We start from the raw sequence: 27,349 nt of genomic DNA, 5'->3' as shown, positions 1-27,349 counted from the left end.
GCCTTCGGCTCAGGTCATGATCCTTCAGACCTGGGATCCAGCCCTGCATCCGGAGCCCTACACTGGGCTGGGCTCCCTGCTCAGTGCTGAGCCTGCTTCTTCCTCTCCCTCTGCTGCTCCCCCTGTTTGTGCTGTCAAATAAATAAAATCTTAAAAAAAAAAAAAAGTCAGTCAACATTTGGCTATGTAGAAAGGGAGGGTGACAGTCCAGTCTGGCCTAATAACACAAGTCTGGTTGGGGGGAGTGGAGGGCTGACCAGGAGGAAATTGGCTTGACTGGGCAAGAGGACAGTGGAGAGTCTGGGAAGCAGATTGAGTGTGGCCAACAGTGCGGGAACCAGTCTTGGGGAGGAATAACAGATAATGAAAGGTATAAACAGTCAGGGCCAGACTCCAAAGGGAAAGCTGGGTATATAGACAGTAAGGGAACAGATATGGTCTATTGCAAACCAGAGAGTTTGCACTCGGTCACAAATTAAATACAGGGATTTCAGTAGGAGGGAAAAAAAGGTAATGTTCTAAGTTGGTAAACTCAAAAATAGCAATAGCGTTTGCAAGCAGTCTGGGGAGTTGGGAATTAGCTTTGCAAAGAGGTAATGAATTTAGCTTTAGGTATTTTTTTTTTTTTAGGTATCAACCTTTTTATGTTATGACAAATGGTTTGCAGTATCCTGTGGCTTGGATGGGAGAGCAGGAATGGATACTTAGCAAATAAAGATGTGTAAAGATGTGTAGAATTCAGAGAACAATGATTAGTAAGCTGAAGATGTATTCTTGCTGGGGGGGGGCTGGGGAAGTGAGAGACACACAGGAACTTTGAACATGGAAGAGGTGGCGGCAAAGATTGGAAAGAAGGAAAGATCAAAGAGGTAGTAGGAGAGTGAGACTACTGTATAGTATAATATAAATCAAGACAAAGGCATTTCAGGAATTAGGGGTGTCAGCTTATGTCCGATGCTAAAAGAAGAAATTGAGGAGGGTAGGAAGTTAAAATCCCTTCTGCCATGTTAGATCTTGTGTATATTACACCCTCTTCACTGTGTGGAGTTAGAAGGTCACTGTAAGGCAACTGTGATAGTACAGGATTTGATGCATACCCTTAGTCAATCCTGTGTTCCCTTCCAAGAAGGTAGCTGTTTCTAGAAGAATCTTACCCATGACTCTAGTCTGTTGCATAAACCCTAGGGACAGTGTAAGATAGAGGCTTATGCATATTCTCTTCAAATATATACAATAGGTCACAAAAGTTAAACATGATTGGGTGAATTCTTCCACAAAGTTCTAGCAGCCTTTTTTTCTCCCCCAAACAAAGGTTTGTTCCTATCACCGAGGATATGAAGCAGCTAAGATGCTGTGGTGCCAGCTGCTTTCTCGAGGACTCCAGTCAGCTCAGTGACAGGGTTGGAACTGGATCCAACTCACCAGATTGTTCAGTTTGTTTTTTTCTTCTCTAAGAAGCCCATTGAGAGAATGAAGGTGTGCCTTCAGCTCAGTATATCTTGTCTCTGGGACCTAAATTCAGATGAAGCTTATTCATAAGCTTACAACTTAGAGTGAGGTGTGTAGGTGGTATTTGTCTTGGTAGTAGCCGCCACGCCTTAGGTGGGTGGAGGGGCAGAACACTGACTGAAGGATGGAGTGTGTGCCCTAAAACCTGACACACCCAGAAATCTTCCGGAATTAGTAAATCCTTTTATCCATATCTTCTTGCACAATCATGGTGGATGGGAAGTAATCTGAGTATGCTGATAAGACAATTTTGGGCCCTTGAAATGGCAGAACTTCAAACAAACTGGCAGTGGCTGTACTTAGCCTAAAAGCAAATAGATTTATTTCACAGAGCTTCTACCCTAGGTCTGAGGCCTCCCAATGATGTCAAAGTTAGTCTCTTTCCTTTGGAAGAGATAAGGCACAACTCAAATCACTGAATGCGGGGTGGGATTTGTGTAAGTAATGTGTGAGCTGCTCAGAGAGATATTCTTAGAGGGGGTTCTTGGAGGAAATGTAGAGTGCAAAGGCTTGACAGCTCTTAAGAAAAGCATAAATATAGAGATAATGAATCTATTCATTCTGCTCGTTCTCCAGATTGTAAGACGTAATAAGTTTATGTACCAAATGAATGGTGTAACTGTGTCTATTTTTAGAGGGGACTTGAGTTCATGAGTAAAGTCCTTCCAAGTTGTCATTTTTTGTTTAAATTTCCCTGGAGCAATAAAATAAAATCCACTCAACTGCCAGTTTTATCATGTGTTATATCTTGACTTTAGAGCTCCAGGGGTGGAGAAATGAGGGGAAAAATGTGTGCTTCATCTTGGGAACGCCAGCACAGGGTAGGTAGCTTGTTCAGAATTCAGAGTAGCAAAAGTATCTTAAATGTCTGGGTATCTGCAGTGCAACAGCATTCTGTTTCCATTTCCATGAAGGATGTGACCCTTTCAGGGAAGGGTGCTAAGATCGCAAATACCTAATTCTTATCCCCAAGCCATTATTTGGCATTTTCTTTATCTTTGGCATTTTCTGATGAAATCATGCCCCTGCTTAATTTTCCAGGTTCTGTAGATTATTTAAAGTGTCCCTCATGCTCCTCTCATTTTTGTTGGTTCAGCTGGTACCCTCATTCAAGCTTGTTCCGAACACTGTCACAAGATTCACCTTCAGAAAAGTCCTCCTATGATGAGTTGCCAATCCAGCTCTTGAAATTTGCTGAATCCCTCCTCACCACCCCATCCTCCCCTCTCTGTTCTTCCATCCACTCAGCCTCGCTCCAGCCCTCCTGACCTCTCTCCTGTGTCAGTTGCAAGGGCCCCACTTTAGATGGGTGTCTCTAGTGCCAATCCAGATTTCCACTTGCTGCTGGACTAAACTTCCTGAAGAAGCGTTTTTTTGTTCTCCAGCTTCTCCAACTTTGGTAACTGCCCATTCGTTGCCTGTTGCCATGTTCATGGCCTTGCCAGTCACTTGTCCTCAACGGTCCTCATGTCCGTCTGGACTTACTATCTTATTTCGGATCAGCTAATTTTAAAAGCTTAATTTCTAGTCGGGTCTCATCTTAAGCAATACACTCCACACAGATGTGAGTTGGGGTGAGATTTAGTTCAGTCCTCCTCACACGCAAGTGGACATATTACGAGAAGCTCAGTGAGCCACTTAAAATTCCCTCCCTGAAGTGGTTTGTTCACCACACCGAAAGTTCAACTCATTTTTATGCTTGTGCCATTTTAGGACCACAGGGTGGCACTGACCTTATTCCCCCTCATCTTCCCAGCAGAACTCTCCACTCCAGCCCAACTGGTTTATCTGTGGCCTCTTAGGTAGCGCCCTTACGGATTCTCCTCTCTATTTTCTGGAATACTCCCTCCTCCACTGCCTCTTTTCTTGGCCCATTGGCCAAGAGGACTTTCCGGTCCTCTTTGTTCGTTCTCCTCTGTAACCCATCTCGTCTGCAGCGGTGTCTACCCTCTTTCAATTCTTGCACTTTGCGTCTATGGCCTTGTGTCACCGATCCGGCTTTTATTTTATCTGGCTTAAATCTATCTTCATGGCATCACCTAAGTCTCAGAGTGGGATGGAGCTGAGAGAACGTTTCGCAGGACTCTTCCTTGGTGCAGACGGTTTGGGCTCCCTGAGCTCAGCTGTCATGCTAAAAATATGAAGCCCCAAGTGTGTGTCTCCTTTTTAGACTTTCTTCACTCTGGATGCTACTAAGTGTACCATTACCTTGTGCTTTTTTTTTTTTTTCTTTATAGGAGCTCATTATCTATCTTATCCTACTGATCACCCGTGTTTCCACTAGAGGAATCAAAGCCACGAATTCATTGTCTCAACTCCCACATGTCACGTCCCTGTTGTACAATCTGTATCTTCACACCTTACCTCAGTACCTCCTCACTCACCTCCTAACATGTACACACAGATGTGTTGGTCTTCAGTCCATTTTGACACTTTCTCATTTACTTCAGAATTGTAATAATGAACATTTAAAAAAATATTTTAGTCATGGTCAACAGAGAGAGAGGCAGAGGGAGAAGCAGGCTCCCCACTGAGCAGGGAGCCCAATGCGGGGCTCTTTTTCAGGACCCCGGGATCATGACCTGAGCTGAAGGCAGACACTCAATCATCTGAGCTACCCAGGGGCCCCATAATGAATGTTTTTATGGCAGATTCCACCTCTGTGTTGTCTCCTTAGTTCTTTTTTTTTTTTAAGATTTTATTTATTTATTTGACAGAGAGAGATGACAAGCAGGCAGAGAAGCAAGCACAGAGAGAGGAGGAAGCAGGCTCCCTGCTGAGCAGAGAGCCCGATGTGGGGCTCGATCCCAGAACCCTGGGATCATGACCTGAGCTGAAGGCAGCGGCTCAACCCACTGAGCCACCCAGGCGCCCCTGTCTCCTTAGTTCTTATTCACTCTCCTCCACCCTTACTTCCCAGTTGCTGAACACAGAGGAAAGTCTGGGACTAAGCATCCTTTAGCAGTTCCTTCCTGGCCCCTGATGGAGAAAATGAACAGTTGGGGTCACCCTTCTTACTCTCCCACCGCACCGCTGCTCCTGTCAGTGCCTGGGCACCCGCGTAAACCTCCACGGGGCAGGCTGCCAAGTGAACCTTCATGAGCAGCCGCATGAAAAAGGTGCAGATCAACAGGACTTCTCTCCTTACACCTACAAGCACACCCACATTCTGACCTGCTTGCTTCCTCACAGACCTTGTATGTGTCAGAATGTGAATTCCTGAGTCCCTCTCCCACACTGAAGGTTTGCAGGTAAATGAACCTTTCTGTGACTTCTCTCTCTCTCTCTCTCATGCACAGAGTGCCAGAGAGAACCTTCTCACCCCATCACCCTTTGATAGGCTTTGACTGGAGGTGAGTTCCAAATCCTCCTCCCACTTGTAGAGTTTACAGGAGAGCGAGCCTGCCCCTGGCATGCAGGATGGAGGTTTCTTAATGCCTTTCTTATGGGCGTGGTGAACAAGAGTGGGCATTACCACAGTGACACCCTCCCTGCCCCAAAACACACGTAGATGAAGCATGCAGGTGTGTAAGAGGAGGCGCCTCCTTATTACCCTTGGCCTTCCCGTACCTGTGTCTGTGCATGTTCCCTGTCCTTGAGGAGCAGGAAGACTCCTGACCTGTTTGGTTTCATCAGGCTCACATGCCAGGGTGTGAGCTATCTCAGGTCCCCTCCCACACACAAGCTTTCCTGATGTGTAAAATCTTTCTGAGCTGTGCCCCATCTCTTGAACCCTGCAGGCCTACCCTGCAGACCTTCCCAGTTCCCTTCCTACAGCATGCTTTGTGGGATAGCGGGCTTTAAAAAAGTTGGTTCAGACCCATAGGTACGTATTTATTTGGATGTATGTGTAAGACACGTGCACACACAGTGAGGGAGAAGAATCATTCTGAATGTTAGTGTTTGCCTTGTATGATAGGGTGTTTGAAGGAATTAAAAAAAATATCTGCCCCTCTTAGGGCAAAAAAAAAATAACATCAGAAACTGGAGGAGTTTATCCTTCAAGGATGGTGGACAACTTCGAAGGTATAATTTGTTGGCCAACAAGATTGAAGCCTAACGAGAAGGTGTTGACATGAATACCCGTTTGGCTCTTTATGCTGTAATTAGTGTTGTCAAGCCAACGGACATGCAAGGAAAAGAATATGAGAATTATCCTATAGTTAATAAGCTTGCTTGCTTGGTCTGTATATTAAAAGGCCTTTGTCTTTTAGTTGTTTCAAAGGTTTTGGAACATTGTTCAAATGATGATAGTGTGGATATTTATGACATTTGAACATTTTTATAGACTTCATCAGTAAGTATTCCTAGACCTGCTCCATTTCTGCATCTGCTCCCTGCTTTCCCCCACCCCCAACCAGTTCCCCCACTGTCTAAGCAAGGGTGTGAGCCTCTTGAGCTGTCCTGTCTTTTCCACTTTGAGCATGCAGGATTATGAGCTTGTTTTTTTTTCTTTTTAGAAAGATTTTATTTGTTTATTTTTCTGAGAGAGAGGAGAGTGTGAGAAGGAGAAGAACAGAGGGAGAGGGACAAGCAGACTCCATGCTGAACGTTGGAGCCCAGCGTGGGGCTTGATCCCACGACCCTGAGATCATGATGTGAGCTGAAATCAAGAGTCGACACAACTGACTGAGCCACCCAAGTGCCCGGAGGTTGTTTTCTTTTGTCATGTTTTCCCAAACACACACACTCACTGAAGGGGCTGCTGATGTGGTCTCTCTCTTCTGTGCCCTATCTGTTGGGAGTGTGTGTTTTCCCATGCTCCCCTCCCGCTTGTCTCTTTCCTCTTGCACACCTCTTTCACATGCACACACATGTGGTGTGTGTGTCAGAGAGATGCCTGAGTTCTCCTATTGCATCCTGCATTGCAGGACCATGAACCTTCTGGTGCTGCCCACCTCCCACTCAACGTGTGGCTCAAAGTCAAGTTAACCTTGTTATTATGACCTCCCAAAGCACACACTGGCAGTGCTCAGTTTTAGCTCCTCATTACTCCTTTCTTTGTGTGCACCTGCATCCACAGTCATGACAGCAGCTTGAGCCTTCTTATTACACATTTGTAATCTTTCTCTCTCTCATCTTCCCCATCCCTCTCCCACGCACATCCCCAGGATGTGCCAGAGAATGACTCCTTATCCCTTTGGTTCCCATACACGCATGGGTGCTCGGGGCTTGGTGGTTGGGCTTGCTGTCTCAGCGGTCCGATTACCTGTGGTGGAAGCCTGCTGTGATCCCTTGCCAGCTCTGTGATCCCTGACCAGCGACTTTTCCTCTTTGTGTCTCAGTTTTCACAATGTATATAGTTCGAAAATTAAACTAACAGAACAATCAAAGGGCACTACTGCCTCCTTTGGCCCAGAGAGTTCCTACCAGTTCCTACCCATTTCTCTGTCACACTTCAGTCTTCATGCTTCTTTCAATCTCTTTGGAACACCCTTCGATTAAGGCTTTACTCTTTACCACACCACTAAAACAGCCCTTGTCAGGACCTTCGATGCCCTTCACGTGACCCAGTTCATGGGGCACTTTCACCATCTGACTTGACAGTCATGCACGGTTGCTCATTCCCTGTGTCTTGAGACTCTCCCTGGTTTCCAGGACTCCACACGCTCAGTTGTCCTCTTAGCTCACCAGTGTTTCTTTCTCAGCCTCTTTTGATGGTTTCTCCTCTTCCTGAATTCTATACAGAGAGATTTAGGGCTTAGTTTGTGGACAACGATGACTTCTTTCTACTCTATAGCTGTCCTCATTTGGTCTTGTGGCTGTAAATACCATCCTGTGTGGATGATTTTCCTAATTCTATTTCCAGACTGGACCTCTCTCCTGAGTTCCAGATCCACGTATCCAGGTGAGTTCTTAGCATCTGCCCTTGGATGTCTAGTAAGCACCTCAAACTTTAACACAAAGAAGACCAAAGTCCTGATTTTCCTCTCCCCTCCCTCAAAAATTCTTACTCCTCTGTTAGTGTTCTCTCAGTCAATGGCACCACGACCTGACCCCACCGAAAAATTGCTCAGGCCAACGATGCATAGGATTTTAATACGTTGAAGTCTTTGGATTCATTCTTGACACCTCTTTTTTTAATTTTTTCCTCTGCATTCCAAATCCCAACTCATTATCAAATCTTTTGGGCTCTCCTTTCAACATATATGCCTAATCTATTTTGGATCCAGCCCCTTGCCACCTCGTCCATTACTTGCACCCTAATCCAAGTCTTCTTTGTGCTGACGAGAGAGTGAGTCCTCCACTCCCACTTCTTTCCCTCTGACTGGCTCTCTTTCCTCCTGCCGTCCCCTTTTTCCACACTCTGCCTTCCTCCAGTCCCTCCCCTACCTGTAGCTTGAGCAAAAGGGAGGCTTCTTACAGTTTCTCCCCTGCCTCCCAGCCACTATTGTGCACACATAGTGTAGGCACACATGTGATCCGGACAGTGAGCGACCGTTTTGCCCCAGGCCTTGTCCACCTGCCTGCCTGCGGTTTACTCTGCATTCTTCCTGTATCTCGCTTGGGACACACACATGTGCATACCCAAGTGCGAGCCATCTCACCTGCTCCTGTGCTCACATCTTTTTCCAGGTGGAAGGTGTGCTTTCTGAAACCACTGCCATTACGCAGGAAGGGGAGCCTCTGCTTACCTGGCTCTCATGCCCTTTCTCACACATGCAGGCAAAGAAGTCTTCTTTTCTTCTGTTCTCTTTTTCACATCCTTTGATTGCAGAAAGCTGTACTTCTTGAATCTCCTTCTTATGATTTGGCATGAAAGCGAAACTCCTTAGCGAGTGGATCATCTGGTTTCTCCCCGACACTCTTGCACTCTGTCTTTGCACATGGGGACGCTGTCATTTTTCACGCCTTGTATGTGGGGCTGTGGACTTTGTTTAACTTCTGACACAAGCAGGCACACAGGAGAATGAGCCTCCCTGCTACATCTAGCACACACATGCAACCCAGATCCCCTCCACCTCACTGCCATACCTGTACTTCCTTCTCTCCATGCAGCATGAGGATGGATGAGCCCTTCTCACATGCTGCATGGCAGACGCTCGCGTGCTCATGCTTGAAGTGAGCATGCACACATGCTCTCTCTACTCCTGTGCATGTGGTGGTCAGGAGGGTGAGTCTTCTTCATTGGGTCTTCTTTCTGTGAACACAATCACATAAGATTCTGAGCTTTCTTACCATGTGTCCTCTCTGCATCGTCCAGCGTTGTGTCATCTGTCAAATAGGCATAGTGATGATTTCCTTGTAGATATTTTATAAGCATTAATTGTATTAACATATGAAGAGCACTCAGAACAGTGCCCTGTAAAGAACAAACACCATAATGGCATTTGGAATAAAAATAAAGGAAAAAGAAAGCAGGAAAATGGGGGAAAAAGTAGGTAGTAGATAGTGAACATTTCTGAAGGTTCATATGGGAATGTATGTACAGACATAACTTCTCATTCTAGCATGTCTGGGGCATTATCATGTACATACCTGTCCAATTGGGACACACACACTCATGTACACACAGGGTACAGGAGAGGGAAACTCCTGACTTGCTTCCTCTCTTACATGCCTTGAGTGTAGGACCGTTGGTGTCTTAATTACCCTCCCACACCCAAGGCTTGCAGGAGGGCAAGCCGTCTTCTTCCTCTCCCATGCGCAGGCATAAGTGTGCACGTGCGCGCGCGTGCGCACACACACACAGACACACACACACACACACACACACACACACGGCAATTGAGATCTTGATGGAGCCCCTCCCTTATAAACCCTGCGTGTGGAACACAGACCACTACTACCAAATCTCCCTCTGGATGCCTGTCCCACTCCATGCGTGCCCCTCCTGGCTTACCCACCAGTGCTTTCCTTTGGCTTCCTTACTGCCTGTGGGTGCCCTCTAGGCTGATGCACCTTGCTTTCTAGAGCACACCCATGCGATGTGCCAAGAGAGTGAGCCTTTCCCTGCTCCCTCTCTCACATCCCTTGCATGGTGGAGGGTGAGCTTTCTGAAACCCCTCCCACATGCAGGGTTTGCAGGATGGTGAGCCTCAGCTTTTCTTGCTCTCTTGTGCATGTGCGCATACAGATACACACACCTTCACAAAAAAGATAGACATGCACAGGTGGTGGGATGGAAAGCAGCCCTGTGCACTGTGTTCTTTCTCCCATCTCCATCATGGGTAGATTTGCAGATCAATGAGCATCCTCTGTGTTGGGTGCTGCCCTATGCACCAGGGACACAACAGTGATCAAAAAACAAGAATCCCTGCTCTAGTTGGGGGAGACAGGCAGTGAACAAAGTGAGTAAATGAAATGCATAGTGTGTCCATTGGCAGTCACTACTGTGAAGAACCATAAAGCAGAAAAGGGGTTAAGGAATGGATGGCTGGGGCTGTGGCAGTGGAGATGGTGGTGAAGAAGTTTCAGGATCAAACAGAGCAACCAGGAAAGGCCTCCTGTATTCTAGGAACAATAAAGAGGCCATTGTGGTAGGAGCAGAGAGGTGGGAAGTAGTAAGATATGATGGGTGAAATGGAAAGTTGATGTAAATATCCCCAAAAGTTGAGAACTCTCCATTTAAAAAGCTCATAACTGGGGCGCCTGGGTGGCTCATTCGGTTAAGCATCTCCCTTCAGCTCAAGTTACAATCCCAGGGTACTGGTATCGAGCCCCACATTGGACTCCCTGCTTGGTGGGGAGACTGCTTTTCCCTCTCTCTCTGCTGGTCCCCCCTGCTTACGCATACTTTCTCTCTCTCTCATGCTCTTTCTCTCAAATAAATAAAAAGTCTTTTAAAAAATAAAATCATAACCATAATACCACTCTCACGCTTAATAATTAGTAATAATTAACACAATCAAATATCCATTGTTTAAATTTCTAATTCTCTCAAAGTATCATAAATTAGGATCAAAATAAAGTCCATATGTTGTGTTTGCTTAATATGTGTTTGAAGTTTTTGAATTATAACTTCCCTCTTTATCTGTATTTTTTTTCTCTGCTTGTAGTTTATTTGTTGGAAGAAAGTAGGCCATTTATTTTGCAGTTTCCCACAGGCTGGATTTTTTTGATTGCATCCCCGTGGTGTAGTTTACATGTTCCTTTTCCTTGTTTGTATTTCCTGTAAACTCATACTTGTTTCTAGAAGCCTGATTGGATTTAGGCTTAATTTTGGGGATGAGGGTCAGAAGTACTTCCATCAAGAGGCACATAATGACTCGTCGTCTCTCTTTCTGTGATGTTAGTAGCCACTGATGCTCAATTCCTAGGGCCATTATTTTATTAGGTTTGTCAAATGATGATATTCTAATTCCATTATTCTGTCTTCACTTATTAGCTGGGATACTTCTATAAAGAAAAATTTCCCCTCATCTGTTTGATTATGCAGTGCTACAGTTGTTTTAGGAAAGGTAGGATAAATGCTTCATTCTTTCTGTCAGTACTCAAAATAATGAGTTGGTTCACTAGCTTAGCCAAAGAGGATTTAACACAATTATTATGATAAACTCATGGATTTAAATATATTTGATTTTTCAATCTGTTGTAGTTCTTATCCTCAGTGAAGCTCAAATTTCCATCTTTAGCCAGGGAGAGCTTCTTCAGATTGACTCCCAAGTAGCTTCTCTGCCTTCTGGATTGGAAAAAAAATGTTCCAGGTCATCTCAGACCTCTCTTTCCCCAGACTTGGAATCTGCCGTGTTTTCAGTAAGCCTTGGTTCCCTTTATTGGATGTGGTATTTAGAGACCACATTCTCAGCACTGGGGGTGCTCATTGCCTCCAGAGTGGTGATTGATTTCAGCCTTCTTCCATGACCATATCATAAAAAAATGTTTTGTTGTTATTGTCTTTGTCTTGTTTTGAGATAAAATATATGAGTTCATTCTTACACTTACAATTACAAATGAGGATTACAGGGGTTCTATTTGTTTCTGTTTCAGAAGTATCATTGTAACTGTTTCGTGGCAAGTAGACTATAAGGGAGGTCTAGTGCAGAAACAGAGAGACCAGAATTATTTCACCTGAAATAATTCAGGTGAGAAATTGATGGAGACATGGTAGTAGTGTGGAACTGTGAAGGTGGCTAAAACTGGTTAGATAGGGATATATTTTACAGTTAAAGACAATTAAATTTACTGATGTATTGGATATGAGGTATGAGGGAAAGAAGAGTCAAAGATTGAACCTTCTCTTTCCTCTCTTTTATGTATGAGTAGGGCGCTTGTGCAAACACTGGGTGTGTGGGTGCCTGAGCCTTCTACTCTATTCCCTCTTTCTAATCTTATACCCAGATGCAGGTGCTGTCCCAATGCAGTACACTTGGGCAAGGATTCCCAGGAAGTGAGAAATACGGAGTGCCTTTATACCTCTCCTCAGATTTTTCCCAGATCTTCTTGAATGTCTCTTGGATTTGGGCATCCAGTAGTGAGCAAACATTAGGGGCCCTAGGCTTACTGTCTGAAGAGCTCGCGTCAGAGAATCAAACTCCTCACTACCATTAAGCCTGCCTTCATGTGTTCAAGGAGCTGAGAAGTGAGGTTTTTCTATGGTTACTCCCACATCACCCCTGGAAGCCCTCTCATTGCTCCTTCTCTCTAATCCTTGATACCTGATTGCTGGTGCTTTCTACATGCAGTGCCTCTGGGCAAGATTTCAGAGCAGGCTGAGTGTTACCTGCAGATGGAAGAACAGAGTACCTATCTATCACCTCCTTCTCTTCCTTGCCTGTCGTTATTTATTTACTTATTACTTTGTGCCAGACAGTGTGCCGGCCGGAGGGAGCCAGCAATGAACAGGATAGTCATAGTCCTCTGAGTGCACGGGCTAGTGGGCACATATGGGAAGATGAAGCTCATTTGTACCCACTGTGCTGGTGTGCCCACCTGCTGAGGCTGCTGGTGACTGAGTTTACACTTTAGTCCCCACTTGCTGGGCACCCTGTCGCATCCCCAGGGCAGGTAGGTGTATCTCAGGGAGTGGACCTGTGTGCGTGGATTCCCAGAGGTGAGCAGGGATAGAGCCTTTCTACCCTGATTCCTCACCCTTGAGCTGTCTCGGTGTTCTTCTCCTGAGAAGTTGTTGAATGAAGGTGCACTGGCTTGTGAGTGCTTTCTCATGCGTTCACAGATAACACAGATACCTGGACACACATATACATGCTAGCCAGTTAAACAGGAGGATAGGCCTGTGTGAGAGGCCCACATGTAACTACATGCACAGCACATACAGGCAGATGAGTGTTCCGAGGCAGATGAGTGTTTCGAGACAGGAGGCGCCACAGTTTTTCAGTTTCATGCCCGCAGGGGCAGATGCCCTCATTTTCACTCACTCATTTCTATTTTTTCCTCTATTTCTCTCTCATACACTCACTCACTCACTCACTCGAAGAATTCACTCTCTGACTCACTGTCTCTCTGGGAACTCTAATGCATGCGTGCCTGTGAAACATTGAGGAGAGTGAGCCATCCCACTGGTTCCCTCACACATGCCTTCCCTAGGGGGAGGATGGGATCCCTACAACTCCCTCCATCGTGCAGGGTTTGCGGGAGGGCAAGTCCCAGCTTACCTCGAGGTCTTGTATGGGCAGCATGTGCTCACTCCCGACCCACACAGAACTATGTGTACGAATGCTATGTGTATGAAGGCCCAGGCCCTCTGACTCAAGTGTTGTTGTAGTTGAACTGGAAGTTGAACTTGAGGTTGCTCTTGCAGTTAAACTCTTGCCTGGTGAACAGTGAGCCCCCAGACGCCATTCCCAGATGGTGCTTTTGCAGGAAGGTCCATCTTCTTATTGCAATGGCTGTGCGTGAAGTTCAGGAACCCTGTCTCTACTTCTGTGTCATCCCAAGTAAGCACCTCTCTGGGGAGAAGAGTGAACTCACTCTTGTGAGTGAGCTCTGTCTTGTTAAACCCCTCCGGGGCCTTCTGCTCTGCTCCCCCTCTCTAATCCTTGCTACCTGGGTGAGAGTGCTTTCTGAATGCAATGCACCTGGGCAAGGATTCTGAGAGTGAGAGCGCCATCTTCATTTAAGAACGGAGCATTTTTCCATCCTCCTTCCATTCCATGTGTAATTATGATCACCCCTTCTATCTGTAGTATTAAGTTGGGTGGCGAGCATGCAGGCACACCTGGTCCCTGTCCTTGTGTTGCTTACAGTCAAGGGAGAAGAGCAGAATTCCTCATCAGTCACTGCTCCTACTTGGCCTGAGGGTGGGTGGGCCACAGAGTGGACTTCTCATTGCCATCGTCACCTACAAGCACACAGAAGCATGGCGTCTTTTCTGATCTGACACAGAACGGTGCAGGAGAGAATAGTCTCTGTGAGGACAAGACTATCATAGCTCCACATACACATTCACACATAGACACACATGAATGGCAGGTGCCTGAGCCTTCTTCGCTGCTCCCCCTCTCGAATCCTTGGAACCTAGGTGTGAGTGCCATTTCAGTGCAACACACCTATTCAAGGATTCAAAGAGGCTGAGCCTTGTCTGCATGTAGAAGGACTGAGTACCTGTGCACCACCTCATCCACTTTCTTGCAAATATTTGAGTTTGCTTGGAGGTGCCAGCGCCCATCCGGGGTGTTAGAGCTGCAAGGGTCAATAAGATGGATAAAGTCCCTGGCCTGGGGTCCTTATGCCTGGGCTCTCTCGGGGATGCCTGTGGGAGAATAGACATATTCCCTGTAGACAGACTCACCCCTGTGTCAGGGCATGAGCTTTCCTTTTCTTTTGGCTTCCTGTGTGGCAGACACTGTAATGCTGAGATGTACCTGATTAGACTCACACAGCCAGTGGTTGCCCTCAGTGAGCTCACAGTTCAGCAGAGGAGTGGAAGGGAAAACTGTCCCTTTTACCATACCATTCTCCAGCACGTATATGCGTAGGAGTGCCCATGGACACAGATGGTCCCAGCCTTGTTAACCCCCCATGCAGATGCTCCGGTTCGATCTGAAAAAGGTACCATTCCCAGTACATGTTCAGAGAGACTGCCTGAGAGAGGATGGCTGTGTGACTTTGTGCACACGGACAGATACATGTGCACACCCCGGGGGAGCTGCATCAGTCTTACTAAATGCACAAGGTGGTGCTTTGCGGGAGTGCAACCGTGAGAGTTACGTATGCATGTGCACACACACAGTGCAGGTATCCAGGCTCTTTGCTCTGTTCCCTCTTCCTCATCCTCTGTCCCTGGGGGAGGGTGCTTTCTAATCGCAGTGCACCGGGGTGAGGGGTCTGGAGGGCAAGCATCCTCTGCATGGAGAAGGACAGAAGATCTGTGCACCACCTCTCAGCTGCTTGCTGCATGCCAGCCTGCCATCTTGCCTTCCACAAATAGTATTTATTAGGCGTCATGCTGGACATTGGTCATGGGAGAGCGGACAGGACAGACTTGGCTCCTGCCCTCCTGGATATTATAGTCCAGCGGGGAGAATGGACTTTGTAATCACCCACCACCCCTGCATGTGCTGAGAGTGAGAGTGTCACATAGGGAACTTCTTATCTACCACCCCTCCAACTTACAAGCACATGTGGCTGATACGTTGAGGAGAACCTTTTCTTCAGTTCAATCCTACATTAGTGCACTGGGCGAGAGCAGTAAGCCTTCTTGTTAAACACACACACACACTTGGCATACAGGTGCTGGAATCTTCTGGTCTGGCTCCCCCTCTCTAATCCTTGCTACCTGGGTGAGAGTGCTTTCTGAATGCAATGCACCTGGGCAAGGATTCCGAGAGGGAGAGCGCCATCTTCGCGTGGGACAGCGCACCTCCACATCCTCCCTTCCCTCCTTTCTACAACTGCCTACCGAGGACCTAGTCTGTTTCAGGTGCTGTGCTGGACAATTGGCCCACAAGAGAATGAGCTACATCTGGTCCCTCCTTGCAAGCTGGAGAATGGATTCCCTCTCATTGTTATGCCTGCATGTCCTGGGGCGGCTGGGTTACAGGGTGGGACTTGAAACATCCTGCCCTGGGTTCTGGTCTCACAGATATGTGTAGGAGAACCTTCTGTACCTCAGTACAATCCCACATAAGTACACTGTGTGCAGGGGAAGGGTCCGACTGTGTATACACACACAGACACAGACGTGTACCCCCTGAGTTGGCCCCCTAATCGGGCGCCTTGCTCTCTTTCTTTCAGCCTAGCTGCCAGTGCTGTCTTAGGTTGCTGTCCTTGTTTGAGGACTCCAGGGGAATGAGCCTTGTCTGCATTTAGAAGGGCAGAGCTCTTGTGCAGCAACTTTCTCTTCTCCTTTCTGTTCCTTCCTCAGATAGCCGAATGTCTGCTAGATGCCAGGCACATAGGTCAGTCACAGAGGATGAAACGGATCAGAATGGACAAGGTTGCTGTCCTGACATTTCTGGTAGGGGACCAATAAGCCCACTGTGGCTCACAGATGCTGTGGACTACTAGGCCACTGTTCAGAGGACAAAGTAGGTCTCCATGTTGCTTGCTGGCCACTGTGCAAACACGGACATGCACAGATGATGCTAAGAGTGAGATTTCTTGCCACCCGGCTTCCGGGACACAGCCAGTGACATGGACCTGCCTGCAGGCTCAAACTTACAGAGAGGGCAGGGGAGGGAGCCTGCTCTGCTGCCCCCCCCCCCAAACCCGGCCCTGGCAGCATGCAGACCAGCATGCTTTCCCTGCCCTCCTACCCATAGCACCCATAGGGACTCCGTGAGGGAGGCCTCACTGCTCTCTTTCTTCTGCTGCTGCATGCAAAGAGGTCTTTTCCTTTACCTTGTGGTACTGTCCCATGTGAACCCATTATATGCAGAAAGGGGAGCCTTCTCTGTAAACACATCCCTCCCACATACACACATAGCACATAGCACTCAGGTGTAGAAACACAGAAGGTGTGTCCTCTGCTCACAGAACCGCATCCACAGTGTATGTGGGGCCCTGAGCTACAACAGCCTCTCCCTGTCTCATGGGCGAGGCAGTGAACTTTCTGCCTGCTCCTTCCACAGCCAGAGCTCGAATGAAAGTAGCCCTGAAGGCTTATCTCACAGGTGCGTGTGCAGGAAAATCACTTCCCTTTGTACAATCGTTGGCAGTCACCTGTGAGCACAAGAGTGATGGTTTTTGTACACATATGCACAGTCCGAAGAGGCCTGAGACTTCTGCTCAGGTCCCAGTGTCGTCCCAGACCATTGCCCTTGTGCAAAAATTCAGAGGGAATCTCACCCATATTTAAAGGCAGAGAGTTTTGCAACATCCCTCTCATTCTTTAATGTCTGTTTAGAATGGTGGTTCTCCAAGGGTGCTCACTGGCCCAGCGGTATCAGTGTCACCTTGGAACCTGTTAGAAATGCAAATTCGTGGACCCCACTCCTGACTGAGTAAATGATGAACCACAGAAGTCTGTTTTCTATGCTGCCGATTCTGATGTCTGCTCAAGTTTGAGAATCCCTGAGTTAGTGGGAATGCTCGTGGATGAGGTGAGAAGCAAGTCAGATGGGGGCTCAGCCTGGTGCAGGTGCCAGAGAATGAGCTTCTCCCTTGCTCATGACATTCTTAATGCCGTGTCCCCGTACACAGTGGCAAGGAGTACATCCACCTCCTCCAGAGCTGCACACTTGGCCAGCCTAGGAAGTTAAGTGAGCTTACAGCCAAGACTGTATTGGGAAAGAGCCTTATTGTTTCTTCTCAGGGCACGAACTCAACACTAGGCATACACAGACACATGTGCATGCTTGGGCTTTGCAGCAGAGCGAACCGCTCCTTCTCCTATACCCATTGCATATCGGAGTTGTGAATTCTCGAAGCACCTCCCGTGTGCATGGATTACAGGAGGGTGAGCCTTGTCGTCATGAGCCTCCTCCCAAGTGAGTCAGCCAGCATATGTTCCCGGATCACATTTTAGGGACCATGCACTATGCTGAGTTTGTTGCTGAGCAAGAGACTTCTTTCTTTACAGGACTTCCTGTCCAGTGGAGGGGCATAGTGAATGCACTTCCCCAGGCCTAGGACACAGGCAAGCAGGCCGTGCCAGGAATTGAGCCTTTCCATTCTCCCTGTACATACCCATGTTCTTCGTGTGCATGGGCACACGTGCACACACGTGTAAACACATTTCTGGCCCAGACTGAGAGGCAGGAGATAGACTTTGTTATCCGTCATCTCTGTCTGAAGAAGTGTGAACTCCCTCAGTGCACACGCACTCAAATGCACGGTTGTTGGACAGGTGTCTGCACCGTGATTTTTGTCCCTCCCTTCCCCATCCTTGCAACCGAGGCTTGAGCGCTGGCTGATCAGTGCGGTGGGCACATTGCAAGGATATGAGATCGTGAGCCTGGTCTGTGTGTCGAATAGAGCTTCACGGGGTCTTCACTTGTTCGGTTCTTTGTTTGTGCAGGTCTCGGTCTATCATTTCACAAGTGTACTGAGTTCCTGCTGTGTGAGGGTGTCATGTAAACGGAACTGCTCAGGTACACTGGCCTAACGCCTAGCAGGTCCCTGGAATGTCAGCTTCCTCCCAACAATGCCTATGGGTACTTGGACTCAGGGTGCAGGAATTGGGCTTCTCCTTAGGTCCCTCACCCTAGATGTGCATGTGGTACGCGCATCCCCAAGCCTTCAGCTCTGCTCTGCCTCTCGTATCCTCTCGACCTAGAGGTGAGTACTCTCTAGATACACCTCAGGACTCTAGGAGGAGCCCTTTTCTACATGTAGAAGGACAAAGGACCCCATGACTTGCCCCTCCCCCTCCCTTCCACAACTATTCGTTGAGCAAATGTGCTGACCCTGTGCTGGGCAGTGATGGTACACAGGATGGGCTTGGCCCTCATCTCCAAGCATATGTGTGGGAGAGTGGACTTCCATTTCCCTGAATATCCCTGCATGTGCTGAGTTTAGATGGGCCACAGAACGGAACCTCTTATTAGTACCCCTTCCCAATGCCCACACATCTCGAGACTTCTCCTTCCTGCTCCCACGTGGACCTGTGTAACAGAAAAGTTGTTCCACCTCGAGCACTGAAGGTGCTGCAGCCTTCTGTCCTGCTCCCCATCTCTAATCCTTGCTGTCTGGGTGCTAGTGCTGTCTCAATGCAATGCACCTGGGCAAGGATTCAGAGAGGGTGGGCTCGACTGCACCAAGAAGGACAGACTAGACACCTTCTTCCCTCCCTCTCTCCCTCCTTCCCTTCCTTTCTTCCCTGTGTTTCTTTTTCTGTCCTCTTCCCTCCCTCCTTCCCTCTCCCCTCCTTTCTCTAGTAAAAGTTTTTCAGAAACTGGTGGGGGATGGGGAAGCACTGAAAAACAGAATCGTTACGGGTATGTGCGGAGTTTCTGGAGTATGTCAGTCTCTGTGTTGAGTGTCAAGCACGCCGTAATGAACAAGACAGGCAGAATCACTGGCTGTGCCCTCTGGTGTCACCTTGAGGAGCTTGAACTTTGTCCAGATCCACAATGCAGATAGGCACAGATGTTGGAGGCGGTAAAGAGTAAGTCTTGCCATCCTCCCCAGCCACTGACGTCACCCTCATGCCATACCCTCTGAGGACCGGATGATGTGCCCATTGCTGGAGAACCATCGCACCAACAGGGTGTGTAGGACTCTGGGCTCGTAAGCTGTCCCTTATCTCCCAGGATCTGCAGGAGGGACTGTGAGCTTCCTTAAGATGCCTACCGTAGTCTGTTCTTGAATTGGAGAGGGAGAGGAGAGCAGGGGCCTTTCTTATTGCTGATCTCGTACACCACATGTTATGGAAAGGAGCACAGCCTGTATCTTTATATTACCAGACTAGCTGTCTCCCTATTTCCGTCTCTCTCCTTGTCTGTCTGGCTCAGCTGGGGAGTGTAGGTGCTCCATATTCATCTCCGTCTTTCCCATCCTTGGTCCCTGGGTCCCAGTGCTTGCAGTACAGTGCTCTGGTACAAGGACTTTAAGAAGGTGAGCCTCATCTGACATGGACAGGCCCAGAGTGCCCTTAGATTACCTTTCTCTCCCATTCATTCATCCATTCATTCATTCATTCATTTCTTTGATAAATATTTATTGGGTGGTCTCTGAGTGTTGGGAATCCAGTGGTCTTACTGGCCAGATGGTTTGTCTGAAGAAACATCATTATCATTATGTCTGCATGCTCACTGTGCAAGGAGATGAGTCTTCCGTTTCTTCCTCCCCAGGCACAGAAAGGTGAATCTTCTTTGTAGCAGACTATGGGAAGCATACAGAAGGGCAGATTTCACATCTAGGGTGTGTGAGGTTGGGCCTTGTCCTTGTAGACAGGTGGAGGGACCTGCACATGTATGCACGTGCATTCACCCAGGACCAGAGCCTTCTGATTGCTCTCTCGCTGTCATAGTCCTTGCACAGAGGTGCCCTGCTTCCTAAATCCATCATCTATATTCCTGTGTCTAAGAGAAGCATGCATTGTGGTCATGCAGGAGGACTTCACCTTTACGTCACTTCCCTTGGATTTGGTCCTTCTCTGAGCATTTATTTAGGGAGCATTTCCCACATGCTAGCCACTGTGCTCCTTGCTAGAAATACTGCAGTGAACACAGTAGAGGACACTGGGTGTTTGGCCTTTTGGGCACATACAGGAGCTTCTCAGAATCTCCTACTATGTTCTCTGTTCACTTTTTAACTTCATGTTTGTGTGTAAAGGGAGGTAGAAAGAGGCAGAAGAGTATTGTCCCGGAGTTTGAAGTTGCATGTCAGCAGCACGTTTGGTCTCCTGGAAATGGGGGGACAATCCAGTGAGTTAAGCGGTCTAGGATAAATCTTTGAGAGAAAAGGATGGGGAGCGGTTGGGGAATTTGGATTTAGCATAGGATTTTCAGCCTTTCCCCACTGTGGCTTTAGCACTGTTCTCCAGCACTGCCTCTTCCCTTCAGCTTGACTGATTTGTTTATTCCGACTTTTCTCAGTGTCTTTGCTCATTGCCCGTTACAGATTTATGATTTTCAGGTCAGCAGAGCAATAGAGGATTACAAATGGTGAGAAAGAGAGACGGCATTACTTTTCAGTCTTCTTTTTGAATTCTTAAACATGGGGGACTTAAAAATTCTGACTCTTGGTCCTTCTGTTTCAACTTTTCCCATTATATTCTATTTTTTAAAAGATTTTATTTATTTATTTGACAGAGAGAGATCCAAGTAGGCAGAGAGGCAGGCAGAGTTTGTGGGGGGGGGGGAAGCAGGCTCCCTGCTGAGCAGAGAGCCCAATGCAGTGCTCGATCCCAGGACCCTGAGATCATAACCTGAGCCCAAGACAGAGGCTTAACCCACTGAGCCACCCAGGTGCCTCTTCCTAGTATATTCTACAGAAAAGACTCAGGTTATTTAGTATGTGCCCCTTCACTTCTGTCTACCCTAAAATCCCTTTTGAGGGGATTGCTCAGTTTTGCTCTTATTTTTATCAGACTTTATTATCTCTCTTTAAGTTTTTTTTTTAAAATTCAAGTATAATTAGCGTACAGTGTTATATTAGCTTCAGGTACACAATGTAATGATTCAACAATTCTATACACTTCTATATCTCTTGATGTGCAGGGCCGGCCGGCAGTATCAGTGTTCCCCAGCACCTTGCTGGAAATACAAACTGCAGGCTCCACCCCAGACCTAGGGAATTAGAACGTTGGGGGGTAGGCAGAGGTCTGGGATTTTTAAGATTCTGTTCATTTTTTTGTTGGAGAGAGAGAGAGAAGCAAGGGGGCCCGACTCAGGGCTTGATCCCAGGACCCTGAGATCATGACTGGAGCCAAAGGCAGACACCCCAAAAGTCTGGGTTTTAACAGGCGCTGGTCCAGGGGTTCTGATGCATGTTGAACTTTGAGAACCACTGGTTTAAATAACTTTCATAGCAGTTTCTGCTTTACACAGGATGGTTTTTAGAGTGAAAATTTCCTTATGTGTAAACTTCTCTTTTAGTCTCCTTTGATTTTTTTAAATAGGTAACACTTATTTATTTCTTTTTTTCTTACTTTAATAAAAATAGTTATCTATTATTATTATATTTTATGTCATACAGAGTAGTTCACTGTCCTAACATCCTCTGTGCTCTGCCCACTCAGCCCTTCCTTCCCAAACCCCTGGTAATCACTGAACTTTTAGTCTCCGTATGTCATATAATTGGAGTCCTACAGTATGTAGCCTTATTTAGAATGACTCCTTTTATTTCAATTAAGACTCCTCCTTATCTTTTCATGGTTTGATAGCTCATTTATTTTTCTCATGGAATAACATTCCATTATCTGGATGTACTGCAGTTTGTCTGTCCATTTACCTACTGAAGGGCATCTGGGTTTCTTTTCAGTTTTGGCAGTTATGAGTAAAGCTGCTATAAGCATCTGTGTGCAGGATTTTTTGTGGATATAAATTTTTAAGTCATTTGGGTAAATACCAAGTAGCACAGTTGCTACATCATATAGTATGTTTAGTTTTGTAGGAAGCTGCCAAACTATCTTCCAAAGTGGCTCTACCATTTTCCATTTCCACTAGCAATGAATGAGAGTTCCTTTTGGTTTGTAACCTCTTATAAGCATCTGGTGTTAGTGTTTTGGATTTTCTACCCTTCTAACAGGTAGGTAGTGGTATCTCATTATTGTTTTAACTTATAATTATCTGAGCAAATATGATGTTGAACATTTCTTGTTAGGCTTATTTGCAATCTTTGTATCTTGGTTAGGTTCAGATCTTTTGCCCATTTTTTGATTGGGTTGTTCCTTGTTGAATTTTAAGAATTCTTTGTGTATTTTGGATACTAGTCCCTTATCAGGTATGTCTTTTGCAAATATTTTCTGCCGTTACGTTCCTTGTGTGAGCACTGGCTTTTACAGAGCAGAAGTTTTAGTTTTATTGAAGTCTAATTTATCAATCCTTTTTTTAAATCATAGTTCATACTGTAGGTGTTATATCTAAAAAGTCATTGCAAAACCCAAGGTCACCTATATTATCGTCTAAGGGTTTTATAGTTTTGCATTTTATATTGAGGTTTGTGATCCATTTTGACATAATTTTTGTGAAATTTGAAGAACTATGTCTAGGTTCTGGGATTTTTTTTTGCATCTAGATGTCCAGTTGTTCAAAAAACCATTGGTTGAAGAGACCATCCTATTTTCATTGAATTGCCTTTGCTCCTTTGTCAAAGATCTGTTTTTGTATGGGTCAGTTCCTGGTCTCTTTGTTCTGTTTCAGTGATCAATTTGTCTATTTTTTTCACCAATGCTAAACTATAATAACTATTATAGCTTTATAGTAAGTCTTGAAGTCATTTAGTATCAGTGCTCTGACTTTGTTCTTTAGTATTGTGCTGGCTATTACAGGTCTTTCACCTATCAATATAAATTTTGGAATCAGTTTGTTGATAACCACAGAATACTTGGAAGTATTTTGACTGGGATTGTACTGAATCTGTAGATAAAGCTGGGAAAAACTGACATCTTGACAAGATTGAGTCTTCCTATCCAGGTGCATATATTATGTCTCCATTTATTTAGGTCTTTGATTTCTTTCATCAGAGTTTTGTAGTAGTCCTCAAATAGCTCTTGTACATATTTTGTTAGATTTGTACCTAATTATTTCATTTTGTTGCTGATGTAAATGGCATTGTATTTTTAATTTCAAATTCCAGTTTTCCATTATTGATTGATAAGAAGGCAGTTGACTTTTGTATATTAACCTTGTATCCTGCAACCTTGTTATAGTTGCTTTTTTCTTCCAGGAGTTTTTGTTGTTGTTGTTGTTGATCCTTTGGAATTGTCTATGTAGACAATTATATCATCTGTAAACAAAGACAGTTTTATTTTTTTCTTCCCAGTCTGTATATTTTTTTCTTTTTACTGTCTTTTGCATTAGTTGGGACTTAGAATAATATACTGAATGGGAGTGGTGAGTAAAGACATCCTTGCCTTGTTCCTGATCTTAGCACAAAGCATCTAGTTTCTCACCATTAAGTATGGTGGTTGACAGAAGAGAGGTTGGTGAAGGAGGAGTGAAATTGATAAAGGGGATCAAGTGTACACTTATCTTGATGAGCACTCAATAATGTATAGAATTGTTGAATCATTATATTGCATATCTGAAATTAACATAACACTCTTTGTTAAAAAAGAAAGTATGATATTAGCTCCAGGATTTTTTGTAGATGTTCTTTATCCAATTGAAGAAGTTCCCTTCATTCCTAGCTTGCTCAGAGATTTTCATCATGAATGGGTGCTGGGTTTTGTCAAATGGTTTTTTGGGCATCAATCGATAGTCTCCTAAGTTTTTTCTCTTTAGCCTGTTGATGTGATACATTGATTGGTTTTTTATTGCTGGACATGCCTTGCATGCCTTAAATAAATCAACCTGGTCATGGTATATAATTCTTTTTATACATTGTTGAATTCATTCTGCTAATATTTTGATGATTTTTCCAACTACGTTCATGAGACTTACTGGTCTGTAGTTTTCCTTTCTTAAAATGTCTTTGTCTTTTTTTGGTAGTAAGATATTTCTAGCCTTGTACAATGAATACATAAGTACTCTGTGTCTCTTTTTTGAAAGGGATTGTAGAGACTGTGCTTTCTGTTTTGGAAGGTTGCTAACTAGTGATTCAATTTCTATAATAGATATAGGCATATTCACTAATGTATTTCTCTCTGATTTTTGATAGATTGTGTCTTTCAAGGAGTTGGTCCATTTCATCTAGGTTATCAGATTTGTAGGCATAGAATTGTTAGTAATATTTATTATATTTGTAATATGCATGTGATGAAAAGTGATGGTCCCTGTTTCAGTTTTGATATTAGTTATGGATCTCTTCCCTGTTTTTTTTTTTTTTCTTAGTTAACTTGGTTGGAGGTTTTGTTGATTTTCTTTATTGCTTTCCTATTCAATTTTATTGATTTCTGCTATAATTTTTAATATTTGTTTTCTCCTGCTTAGTTTCAGTTTAGTTTCCTCTCCTTTTTCTAGTTTCCTAAGGTGGAAGCATAGGTGAATGATTTTAGATCTTTTCTTTTCTAATATATTCATTTAATGCTCTCAATTTCTTCTGAGCACTGGTTTTGCTGCATCCCACAAATTTTGACAAGTTATTTCTTCATTTTCGTGTAGTTCAAAATGTTTTTAAAATTTATCTTGTAACTTCTTCTTTGACACGTGTTATTTTGAAGTGTGTTGTTTCATCTTTAGCTATTTTGGCTTTTTCCAGCTATCTTTCTGTTGCAGACTTCTAGTCCCATTGTGATCTGGGAGAAGACTTTGTATGATTCTGGGTTGTTGTTTTTTTTTAACTTGTTAAGATATATTTCCTGGCTCAGAGTGTCATCTATCTCAGTGAATATTCCATGTGAGCTTGAAAAGAATGTATATTCTGTTGCTGTTGTTAGATGAAGTATTCTACTGATGTCACTTGGTCTAGTTGATTGATTATGCTGTTTCATTCAGCCGTGTCTTTACTGATTTTCTTGCTGCTGGATCTATCCATTTCCAGTAGAGTGGTATGTTGAAGACTGCATATTAACAGTGGGTTCATCTATTTCTCCTTGCCATTCTATCAGTTTTTGCCTCATGTACTTTTAAAAAATTTATTTATTAGAGAGAGGGGGGAGAGGCAGAGGGAGAGAATCTTTAAGCAGACTCCCCACTGAGCACAGAGTCTGACATGGGGCTTGATCCCAAGACCCTGAGATCATGACCTGAGATGAAATTGAGAGTTGGATGCTCAACTGAGTGAGTCACCTAGGTGCCCCTGCCTCATGTGTTTTTTTTATGTTCTGTTATTAGGCATGTCTATGTTAAGGATTATAATTTTTTAGAGAATTGACCCTTTATCATTATGTAGTGCCCCTTTTTTATTCCTGTTAATTTTTCTTCCTAAAGTCTGCTTTGTCTAAAATTAATATAGGTACTCTTATTTCCTTTTGATTAGTGTTAGCATGTTATAACTTTCTCCATATCCTTTCTTTTAATCTATTTGTGTCTTTATATTTAAACTAAGTTTCTTGCAGAAAGCATAGCTGGGTATTGTGTTTTTTAAAAGATTTATTTATTTTAGAGAGGGGGGCAGAGGGAGAGAGAGAGAGAGAATCCGGTCCATCTCATGACCCTGAGATCATGACCTGAGCCAGATCAAGAGTCAGAGCTTAACTAAAGGAGCTCCCCCAGGCACGCCTATTGTATTTTATCTACTCTGATGGTATCTGTCATTTAATTCAAATATTTAGACTACTGACATTTAAAGTGATTACTGATATGTTTGAGTCTCCATATTATCTACCATATTAGTTGCTTTTTTCTATTTGTTGTCCTTGTTTTCTCATTTTATCTTCCACTCTTTTGCCTTCTCTGGTTTTAATTGAGCATTTGGTGTGATTAAAATTTCCCCTCTCTCTAGCATATTATTTATACTTTACTTTTTCAAAGATTTAGTTAATTAATTTGTTGGAGAGAGAGAGTGTGTGTTCATGAGCACAAGCAGGGGGAGTGGCAGGCAGAGGGATCAGCAGGCTTCCTGCTGAGTAAGGAGCCTAATGTGGGACTTGATCCCAGGACTCTGTGATCATGACCTGAGCCACCCGGGCATCCCTTATGTATACTTTAAAAAAACTTTCTTATTTGTGGAGCATAACAAATATCATGGAGGACAAGGGGTGTTAGAGAGGAGAAGGGAGTTGGGGTAAATTGGAAGGGGAGGTGAATCATGAGAGACTATGGACTCTGAAAAACAATCTGGGGGGTTTGAGGGGGGGGGGGGGGGGGAGGTTGGGGTACCAGGTGGTGGGTATTATAGAGGGCACGGATTGCATGGAGCACTGGGTGTGGTGAAAAAATAATGAATACTGTTTTTCTGAAAATAAATTAATTAATAAAAAAAAAACTTTCTGTAGTGGTTACTCTTGTGTTCGCAATGTTCATTTACAACTAATCCAAGTCTTCTTTCAAATAACATACTACTACTACATGGGTAATGCAAGTACCATATAACAGAGTATTCTCACTTCCTGCCTTCTGTCCTTATAACATTGTTGCCTTTCATTGCACTTATCCATAAGCTATCATCACTGAATTAATTGTTGCCATTATTATTTTGAACAAATTGTTACCTGTTAGATCAATTAGAATAAAAATATAACGAGGTGTTAACTAGACCTATTGTGATCATTTTGCAATACATACAAATATCAAACCATTACATTGTAAACCTGAAAGTGATATGTCAGTTATACCGCAAAGAGAAAAAGGCAGGTAGGAAAAAAAAGGATGAGAAAATACTTCATTTTACTTTCATTTATCCTTCTCTAGCACTTGGTATTTATGTAGATCTGAGTTTCTGACCTCTATCATTTTCCTTCTTTCTGAAGAATTTATTTTAACATTTCTTGTAAGGCAGGTCTACTGTCAACAGATTCCCTCAATTTTTGTTTCCGTGAGAAAAATCTTTATTTCTCATTCAGTATTGAAGGATAATCTCTCTTGATTAAGAATTCTTGATTCATGGTTCTTTTTAACATTTTATGTATTTCTCTCTTCTCTTTTGACTGTATGGATTCTGAAAAGAACTTTGATTGCATTCTTATCCTTACTCCTCTATAGGTAAGGCATTTTTCCCCCTCTTGGCTATTTTCAAGAATTTTTCTTTGTCTTTGATTTTTCAGTTTGTTTTTTTTTTTTTTAAAGATTATTTATTTATTTATTTGACAGAGAGATTACATGTAGGCAGAGAGGCAGGCAGAGAGAGAGAGGAGGAAGCAGGCTCCCTGCTGAGCAGAGAACCCGATGTGGGACTCGATCCCAGGACTCTGGGATCATGACCTGAGCCGAAGGCAGCGGCTTAAACCACTGAGCCACCCAGGCACCCTGATTTTTCAGTTTGGATATGATAAGCATGATTATAGATCTTT

At 44.6% G+C, this 27,349-nt stretch overlaps 1 protein-coding gene across 2 annotated transcripts in view; it reads left to right on the top strand.

The window, feature by feature from the left end:
- Window positions 1-27,349, top strand: part of CLCN5 (chloride voltage-gated channel 5) — a 158,489-nt gene that overhangs the window by 63,656 nt on the left and 67,484 nt on the right. The gene's annotated exons all lie outside the window — the stretch shown is intronic.

Source organism: Mustela nigripes, chromosome X (genome assembly GCF_022355385.1).
Source record: "Mustela nigripes isolate SB6536 chromosome X, MUSNIG.SB6536, whole genome shotgun sequence".
Lineage (NCBI taxonomy): Eukaryota > Metazoa > Chordata > Mammalia > Carnivora > Mustelidae > Mustela > Mustela nigripes.
The sequence above is the reverse complement of the archived record's forward strand: the minus strand, read 5'-3'. Positions and strand labels throughout refer to the sequence as shown.